Source organism: Amaranthus tricolor, chromosome 1 (assembly GCF_026212465.1).
Source record: "Amaranthus tricolor cultivar Red isolate AtriRed21 chromosome 1, ASM2621246v1, whole genome shotgun sequence".
NCBI lineage: Eukaryota > Viridiplantae > Streptophyta > Magnoliopsida > Caryophyllales > Amaranthaceae > Amaranthus > Amaranthus tricolor.
The window spans coordinates 29,822,890-29,834,405 of NC_080047.1; positions in this window are offsets into that span (position 1 = coordinate 29,822,890).

Sequence of the window (11,516 nt, forward strand, 5' to 3'; positions counted from 1 at the left end):
TATTATTATTATTATTATTATTATTATTATTATTATTATTATTATTATTATTATTATTATTATTATTATTATTATTATTATTTTCTTTTTTTTATTGCCCATTATCAACTTGCCTAACCTCATTTTGGCTCTCTGACAGCACTTGTACTTCAGTCTCTACAGTAACTTCTGAAACCTCTTCAGAGATTTGTTCAAGTTCCCTTTCTAAACATAGAAAGATCAAACATGAGACTCTTCACCATCAAATGTTAAAAAGTTTACAAATATCTGGCACAATATAAACATCCCGATTCTTATATTTCGTCACCTTTTTTTTATTTTATCGCCACATCTACTCCTACTAATAAAATTACGACTTTGCCCCTGGACTTTTAAAAAATTATGAAATTGCCACTGCACCTAAAACCTCTATAAAACACTTCAAATTCACTCAATGACACTCTTATCACTTCAAAAAACTCAAATTCTTGACATAAAATTAATCGAAGCTAAAGCCTTGGAATCGAAGTTGTTAACAATATATATATATATATATATATATATATATATATATATATATATATATATATATATATATACATATATATATATATAGATATATATATATATATATATATATATATATATATATATATATATATATACATATATATATATATACATATATATATATATATATATATATATATATATATATATATATACATATATATATATATATATATATATATATATATATATATATATATATATATATATATATATATATATATATATATACATATATACATATATATATATATATATATATATATATATATATATATATATATATATATATATATATACATATATATATATATATATATACATATATATATATATATATATATATATATATATATATATATATATATATATATACATATATATATATATATATATATATATATATATATATATCAGTCGCACAAAAAGTGTGACTGTACTTAGGTCGAGTTGCACTTTTTGTGCGATTCAACCTAGGTACAGTCGCACTTTTTATGCGACTGGTATGAACAATAATTTGTTTTTTTATAAATTTTGAATAAATTTATTTTGTTTAATTAATTTATATTTTTAGTTATTGTTATTTAATAAATGTTGTAATATATTATATTATGATAAAGTTTTTATAAGAAATATTTTTGAATTTTATATTCGGATTAAAAAAAAAAAGAAAAAAAATTCAAACCAGTCGCACTTTTTGTGCGACTGGTTTGAATTTTTTTTGTTTTTCTTTTTTTAATTTCCAATGAATTTGTTTTGTTTAATTAATTTAATTTTTAAGTTATTATTGTGCGACTAGTTGGATCAGGTGACGATGATATTGATTACGACGATTCTGTATGTCAGGAAGAATCTGTAGGTCATGATGAGTCTGCCGGTCTTCCTGTTGATTGGACGATCGTCAGAGGCCATGCCGGTCAGTTTAGGATTAGAGGGCACAGCGCGGCTGGCACTTCTGATCACGCAAAAGCTAGCCAGGCTAAGGATGCGGCTCCACGGGGGAGAAGCCGCTCACAGTCCACGGACATGGACTGGTTGATTACATCACCCCAGCCCGGGGCCCTTGTTGACACCAGTTTAATACCGAGTTACGGTTGGCACGTAGCAAAGGTTATATTTGAGGGATCGGAGCGCACTCCTCCGATTTTGGAATGACATCCTAAGAAGAGGATGTTGGATGCAATCATCAGACTTCAGGACATGTCTGATGAACTGTACGGGGTGTTACCTGCCACTCCTCTTGGTCGTCTGCCGTATATAATGCACCAGCACATTGACAGCGCTCTCATTACGACATTTGTCGAAAGACCAACACTTTCCACATGTCGTGGGGGGAGATGACCATAATGTTGCACGACGTGCAACGCATCTTAGGAATTGGCATTGACGGTTCACTCCCCGTTGAACCGTCTGATTGTTAGTGGAAGCTTGGCCTGGGCGGTCTATTTGGGGAGCCATTGTCGGAGCTGCGTGCAAAGGGGCACTTCAACAGCGGCAGTATTAACGTTGGTGCACTGTTGCAGCTATGCCACCGTTCTCAGTCCATGGAGACTCAGGCTACTATTTACTACATGGCTATAGTGGGTTTCACGCTGCTCGTGGATAAGACTAGAGTCGGGATGCGGCCTCACCCTGTTGTTGCTCTCACTGCTGATCAGCATGACATTTCTTGGGGTGCATTGACGCTTGCTCACATGTATCGCCAACTGGGTATGGCGACAAGGATTGGGTGCAAGACTATTGCTGGTTGTCTGACACTGTTGCAGACATGGATATACGAGTACTTCCCAGCCTTCCGCCCCCATCCGCGTCAAGCTGACATGCCGAACAAGACTAGGGCAGAGATGTTGTCGCCGCAGAAGCCAATCTGTGAGCTGAGCAGATTGAGAGACTGAAGGAGCATACTGGACGCAATGACAGAGACACAGGTTTTGTACATGACCTCACACAGCGTCATACTAAATATTTTAATTTTATATGATGTTGTTTATGTTTATTTTCTTTGTAAGCAGGTGGAGTGGACGCCGTACATGAGTTATTGTAGGCATTTATTGAACGAGCACCCACGCACCGCCTATATAGGTGGTATCACCTGTTTTGATATCGTGGAGGTCTACTTGCCTGAGAGGACAGTCAGACAGCTCGGGTTTGCACAGGCCATTTCGCCCCTCCGCTGAGACCTACCCAAGCTATGCGACCGGCATAGGGCTCCTGCTCAGTGACATTCGCTCAGCCGTCCATGTACACGGAGATGTGGAGTAGGTTCCTCTATTGTGCCCGCGTAGTTGAGCAGGCATTGCGTCGGACATCGGTTCCATTAGAGGCTGCCCCTGAGTACATTGACTGGTTTAGGGTGTTTTCCCCCTTGTTTCTCATCCCAGGTGAAGGATCTGCGGCTGCGTTCAGTGTTGCGGACAACATAGTCCAATATGTTAGTGTTTATGTTTATTAATTACATTTTTATGTGTCATTACCGAAGTTCACTGTCTAATTTTTTGACAATGTTATTATTTTGTTTTTACAGTTTGCAGCTGAATTTCCATGTAGACTCGCCCCACTGCTGAGCATGCCATCTATTGTGCAAATGACGCCTCGGAAAAGACATGCTGCTGATATGTATATGGATGAACTTAGAGAGTTGTTTGAGGAGTGGCAGGCATTTAGAGGGCACAACCCTTAATAGACATTTATGGAATTTGTATTAATGAACAGTTTTTTTTTTAAGTTTATTGATGAAAAATTGATACTATTACGTGTTGCGTAAGATTCATTTACATATTTATTGACTAACGTAATTATGGAATGAATAATATGAATATAATTACTACAATGAATACAATTAATAAAAGGGATATTATCAATGGTACCCCTGTATTATAGCAAAATATCAATGGTACCCACGTTAATTCCAATGGTACCTCCCAACTATATGCTAATTACATCCGTGACACTATTTAACTTTTTTCCATTAAATGCCCGTTAAATCTCGAATTTGACCTAACCATGGTTAGTTTCTTCTTCTTGCCTTTTCCCACACCTCTTCCTGCTCTCCTTCCATGGCTGCTTCATCTCAAGCCAACAATGAGAATGGCAAGATTACTCAATTTACCAATCCAAAATGGTATAACTCCACTCAATTTACCACTCAATTTGAAGAATGTTATCTCAAATTGCTATGGCTACCGTGAAATCATAATGTCCCACGAATTTGGAAATAATAGTGTTATTCAAAAACTAGGAAATAACTCTGAGCTTAAAAATGATGGCTACTAGGAAATGGCCTCTGTAGCAAGCATCAAACATTAAGCAATCTTGCACCAAGTAAGAGTTCACAAATAAAAAAGGAGTCTGTTTCAAGAAATTACTGTTTCAATTTTTAAATCCATATTTTACATGTTAGAAATTCTTTGTAACTTATTCCCCTTTAAAGCTAAGTGGATTAACTTCTCACAACCTTGAGAGAACACCCATGGAAGAACTTGTTGCCCAGATAATGATTTAAAGAAACATCTAAAGTTTTGAGAAAAAGCCCAAAATGAGCCCCTTTCAAATCCTTAGAAGAATCCAATAATTTGAAGGAAAGATTCAAAATTGATAATGAAGAACAGGAAGAAAACTTTGACAAATAAAGGAGAGACCCAAAAATGGAATTTTGAGAGAGGTCAAGTTTATGTGGGTAAAGTTTCATTAAGCTTAATTTACAGTTTTACTAGTGGGTTTCAAAGGGTTAGGGTTTCATAGTCAGCCATTAATGAGAAAGCTCAAAGCTTGATTAATTAAGGAAAAAATAGAGGAAGATAGAGAAAGAAGAAAGTGGTAAAAGATTGGAGTATGGAAGAAGAGAAGACTATATATTAAGAGGAGGCATTAAGAAGGGAGACTTAGGAAGGAGTGGAGGAAACAACTGGTACTTTCTGCATACTCGGGTTGATCATTGTCAGGCTTGAGATGAAGCAGCCATGGAAGGAGAGCAGGAAGAGGAGTAAGAAAAGGGAAGAAGAAGAAAACTAACCATGGTTAGGTCAAATTCGAGATTTAACGGCCATTTCACGGAAAAAAGTAAAATAGTGTCACGGTTGTAATTAGCATATAGTTGAGGGGCACTATTGGAATTAACGTGGGTACCATTGGTATTTTGCTATGATACAGAGGTACCATTGATAATATCCCCTAATAAAATGATAAAAACAAGTATAATCAGTACAATAAACACTAAGGAGTATCTAGATTGACCGCGTCTTCGGCAGTGTTATTTTGTTGTCGTTGTACGCGTACAACTGAGGGGTCGACTTTTAAATCTTCATGCACCAACGATTGAAAATATTCCTTATCATCGGCGTTTGCGTGTCGTACTTCTTCGTTGGCGTCTTCTTCTGGCTCTAAGTACTTTAACGTTTTCCAAAACGGATGTATATCGTCCAAGTACAAAGCACCATTAGACCTGATTGACAAGTAACAGTAACACGCGCATGATAATCTGTGGGTTTTTTGAATGACACAACCGCATTTTTCAAAAATACGACTACCCAAGTTTAACATTTGGTTGTGCTCCATCATCAATTGTTCCAAAGCAAATATGGAAACATGACGATACAACGGTTTGAGAAAATTAAGTCGCGACGTCCTTGAAATGGAATTTCTAGATTCCTCCAGAGCTTGCCTTATCCTTAACTGTTGATTCGTTATTTGTGCGTGTGCCCTTTTAAATAGCGTATCAAATGAGCCATTATCTCTACTGGTAGTCTGGTTACCCAAGTGCAAACAATCATTCGTCCACGCACGCACAAATTTCTCCTTGTTAGGAATCCATGTTCTAGCCAAGTATCGCACGACCCTCCTGTTCCTAATCGACCAAGAAGACACAATCCCTTCCCATCTATTTTCAAATTCAGGGATCGTCACACTGTTAACTAAGGGGTTCCATTTTGTTTGCCTAAATATCTACCCATATTGATTTTTCTTCCTGGCGCACAATTTATCGATCATGTTCTCCACGTCATTACTTATATGCCATACGCATAATAAATGCCGTACATCTGAATTAAACATAAATTTAAAATTAAGTGAGACATATATACACTGAATGACAATAATTAATAATAAAAACATGTTCACCTAGAAATACAACACTAATAGCTGCAGACAAACCCTTATCCCGATCCGTTACGATTACGTCGGGCGTCTGGACTCTGCCATAAATATCTCTCAACCTCTCCAACACCCAAGAATAAGACACAGACGCCTCATCTCACATCAAACAAAACGCAACCAAGAAGTTATGATTCGTTGGCGTCATTCTAATGATTTCGCATAGGGGCCACTTTTGCTTATTCGTTTTGTACGTTGTGTCTATCAAAACAACATGGGGCCACGAACGTATCATCTGGATAGATGTTGGATTCGCAATCAATAATCTACTCAACTACCCCTCACTATCCAAGTCTGTACATGAAGAATGGGTGGTTATGTCTTCCTTTTTCACCAGGAAACACTCTAACGGTCTAACCGTCCAAGGTCTTTCCCGTGGTTTACGACTACTTCCTATAATCATAAATTTACAACTAAAAGCCCTACTTTTGAAACCAGACCGGGCAGCATTGTCTAAGTTATGCAAATCACCCCTTATATTACCGTAGTTAGTGACATCTTAAGTACAAACTCATTCTAAAACGTCCTTCCTTTTTTTATATGAAGCACGTGTAAATTGAAAACCAATTGTTAGTGTTATCTCATCAGCCCAAGCATGTAAATCATCTATAGAATCAAACTCTCTATCGGTAACAAATCTATTGGAATAATCCATATCATTCCCTAAGTTTTCAAGGTCCTGCAAATAATAAGGGTGTTATTATAATAACATTATCGTAATATAATAATATGTTAAAGTATATGAGTAAATAAAATCATTTACTTTAATATTTAATAAATAATAGTAACTTCAATTTAAGAAGAAATAATTTTTGAAAAAAATAGTTAAACATTTAAATAAATTAATCCCTTCAATTTAAATTTAATTTTTATAATAACATTATCATAATATAATAATACATAAAAATAAAACAATATATTAAAACATTTATAAAATAAAAATAACTTCACTATACCAAATAAACTCGCCTAATTGTATTTAACAGTTGCTAAGCAAGGGACACATTCAATCAACTTAACAATTACGTCTGTAACAAATGCATTGATTTACAAAAGTGAAAAAATTAGTATTAACTAACAGGATTCAAAAGCTACTTACGATCTTCAGAGACTTAAGAGCATCAGCCATTGCAGCATTGCTCATATCAACAGATTCATCAAACAAACTCCTGACGATTGAATCAAAATATACTACTACTAATAAATAAATGAAAAAAAGTAGAAACACATTTAGCGATTCATACAGTAGAAAGAGAAGCGAGAGGATCGGCCATGGCAGCGTTGGTGAGATTAGCAGGAATATTGTTCTTCTTGCACAAAGATTGACTTGTTCTTCAACGCCAAAAATTGAAGATGAAAAGATAGAAAATAGATTTAGTGTAAAGAAAGAATTTAGGGGTATTTTTGAAGTAGAGAGATTTAGGGTCTATATATAAATTTCACTTAATAACACTATTATCACTTTCAAAACATTAAACCAAAAGTCAGCCCTATATATATTGACTTTCTAAGTGTCTCTGTATAATATAAGAAATCAAATACGGTAATATCTTTCTAAAATCTGTCTAAAAACGTTCTTTGACTTTAAACAAGCTAAAACTTGGAATCGATATACAATAGCTAACGAAAACGACTACGAATCCGATTAGGTACGTACTTCGATTCGAATTGGTGTTTTTTTTAAAAAAATTAAAAAATAAAAAATTAACGTCGCAAAAATGTGCGACTGAACCACGGATGAGTCGCACAAAAACGTTTTGTGCGACTCAGCCGTGGTTCAGTCGCATGCGACCCAATTTTTTTATTTTATTTTTTTATTTATTTAATAATTTATATATTATTATTTTTATAATTATTATTATTATTATTATTATTATTATTATGATTATCATTGTTGTTGTTGTTGATGTTATTATTTGTTTTATTATTATTGGTTTTATTCTTTTTAAAATGTTATTATTATTATTATTATTATTATTATTATTATTATTATTATTATTATTATTATTATTATTATTGTTTTTTAATTTAGTTTTTTATATATTATAATAATAATAGAAATAATAATAATAATAATAATAATTATTATTATTATTATTATTATTATTATTATTATTATTATTATTATTATTATTATTATTATTATTATTATTATTATTATTATTATTGTTATTATTGTTAATACTATTATTATGCTTATTATTTTTATAATTATTATTATTATTATTATTATTATTATTATTATTATTATTATTATTATTATTATTATTATTATTATTATTATTATTATTATTATTATTTTATTTCTTTTTTTTTTATTTTTTTTTTTTGAGAAATAAGATTTTATTTTCATCAAGAAACTAACCAGTTACAAAGAACATGGAACAAAATGATGCAAATCCATCATGAGCATAAACTATTATTATTATTATTATTATTATTATTATTATTATTATTATTATTATTATTATTATTATTATTGTTATTATTATTATTATTATTATTATTATTATTATTATTATTATTATTATTATTATTATTATTATTATTAATATTATTATTATTATTATATATTATTATTATTATTATTATTATTATTATTATTATTATTATTATTATTATTATTATTATTATTATTATTATTATTATTGTTGTTGTTATTATTATTGTTGATGTTATTATTTGTTTTATTATTATTGGTTTTATTTTTTGTAAAATGTTATTATTATTATTATTAGTATTGTTTTTTAATTTATTTTTTATATTATTATTATTATTATTATTATTATTATTATTATCAAATTTTTTTTCTTTTAAATATTATTTTTATTATTTTAATTATTGATATTATTGTTACTATTGTTATTGTTGATAAAAAAAAAAATTTTAATGTTGCTTTTAAATATTATTTTGTTATTATTGTTATGATTATTATTATTGTTATGATTATTATTATTGTTATGATTATTATTGTTATTATTATTATTATTAATATTATTATTATTATTATTATTATTATTATTATTACTATTATTATTATTATTATTATTATTATTATTATTATTATTATTATTATTATTATTATTATTTTATTATTATTATTATTATTATTATTATTATTATTATTATTATTATTATTATTATTATTATTATTATTATTAACCTTTTATTTTTTCTTTTAAATATTATTTTTATTATTATTATTGTTGATATTGTTATTATTATTATTATTGTTAGTAAAAAAAAAAATTTAATGTTATTTTTAAATATTATTTTTGTTATTATTGTTATGATTATTATTATTATTATTGTTTTTGTTATTATTGTGATAATTATTGTTAGGGAAATTTGCAAAGAAACAATTTTTAAAACCACTTTTTTGTAAAGAAACACCTTTTATAATTTTTTTTTAAAAAAAATACCTTTTAAGAGAATTTTTTTTTAAAAAAAAACACCTTAAATCAGTTTCCGGTGACTTTTGTCAACTTTCCGGCGTTGACTATGCCATTTGTCAACTTTACGGCGTTGACTTTTGTTTTTGTTTTTATTTTTATTTTTATTTTAATTTTAATTTTTATTATTAATTTTATTTTTAAAAAAAAATTTTATTTTTATTATAATTTAAAAAAAAAATTTAAAAATAATAATAATAATAATAATAAAAGTAATAATAAAAATAAAAACAAAAATAATAATTTTTTTAAAAAAATTTAAAAAAATTTTTTTTTTATAATTTTTTTTCTTATTATTTTTTTATTTTTCTTTTTGTTTTTATTTTTATTTTATTTTTAATTTTTATTATTATTATTATTTTAATTTTATTATTATTATTATTATTATTATTATTATTATTATTATTATTATTATTATTATTATTATTATTATTATTATTACTATTATTATTATTATTATTATTATTATTATTATTATTATTATTATTAATTTTTAAAAATTTTTTTTTTAAAATAATAATAAAAATTAAAATTAAAAAAAATTAATATTCATAATAAAAAAAATAAAATAAAAATAAAATTTAAAAAAAAAATTAAAAAAATTAAAAAAAAATAATAATAATAATAAAAATAAAAAGTATAAAAAATATAAAATAACAATAATAATAATAAAAATAATAATAATAATAATAATAATAATAATAATAATAATAATAATAATAATGATAATAATAATAATAATAATAATAATAATAATAATAATAATAATAATAATAATAATAATAATAATAATAATAATAAAATAAAAATAAAAAAAAATAATAATAATGATAATAAAAATTAAAAATAAAATAAAAATAAAAACAAAACGAAAAATAATAAAATAATAATAAAAAATAATAATAAAATTTTTTTTTTAAATTTTAATAAAAATTTTTATTTTTTTATTTTTGTTTTTATTATTATTGTTATTATTATTATTATTATTATTATTATTATTATTATTATTATTATTATTATTATTATTATTATTATTTATTTTTTTAAAAATTTTTCTTAAATAATAATAAAAATAAAATTTTTTTTAAAAAATAATATTAATAATAAAAATAAAAATAAAAATAAAAATAAAAGTCAACGCCGGAAAGTTGACAAATGGCATAGTCAACGCCGAAAAGTTGACAAAAGTCACCTGAAACTGATTTAAGGTTTTTTTTTAAAAAAAGTCTCTTAAAAGATGTTTTTTTACAAAAAAAATTATAAAAGGTGTTTCAATACAAGAAAGGGGTTTTAAAAGGTGTTTCTTTGTAAATAATCCTTATTATTATTGTTATTTTTATTATTATTGTTATTATTTTTATTATTATTTTTTCTTTTTCTTTTTTTTTATTGCCCATTATCAACTTGCCCAACCTCATTTTGGCTCTCTGACAGCACTTGTGCTTCAGTCTCTATAGTAACTTCTGAAACCTCTTCAGAGATTTGTTCAAGTTCGCTTTCTAAACAAAGAAAGAACAAACATGAAACTCTTCACCATCAAATGTTAAAAAGTTGACAAATATCTGGCACAATATAAACATCCCGATTCTTATATTTCGCCACCTTTTTTTTATTTTATCGCCACATCCACTCCCCCTAATATCGCCACATCCCGATTCTTATATCAGTCGCACAAAAAGTGCGACTATACTTAGGTTGAGTCGCACTTTTTGTGCGACTCCACCTAGGTACAGTCGCACTTTTTATGCGACTGGTATGAACAATAATTTGTTTTTTTTTAATTTTGAATAAATTTATTTTGTTTAATTAATTTATATTTTTAGTTATTGTTATTTAATAAATGTTGTAATATATTATATTATGATAAAGTTTTTATAAAAAATATTTTTTAATTTTATATTCTGTTGATTCAATTAGGAACGGGAACAGCAACAAGAGGGGGGGTGAATTGTTGTTGTTACTAGTTTAAGCGTTTTTGCCCTGTTTTTGCGGAATTGTATAAAATAATAAAACTTAAACTTAGAGCAAAATAATAAAAGAGAAACACACGATTTTTACATGGAAACCTTCTGGGCCTAAACAGAAGGAAAAACCACGACCCTTTGGGATTTCTAAAAACTCCACTATGTTTAAGGCAATTAGTTACAATTACAATAAACACCTTACTTCACTCGAAGCGAATCAACTAGGCCAACTCTTCTCTCTCAAAATGTTTTACTCAAAGCAACAAACTTAGCTTCACTAAAAGCTAAACTCCACACTAGCTTTACTCAAAGCTATTAAATTCCCCCCTTAGACTCACCCGAGTCTAATTACATGTACTCACAAAAACCCTTACAAAAGGAATGAAATTCTCTAAAATAAATC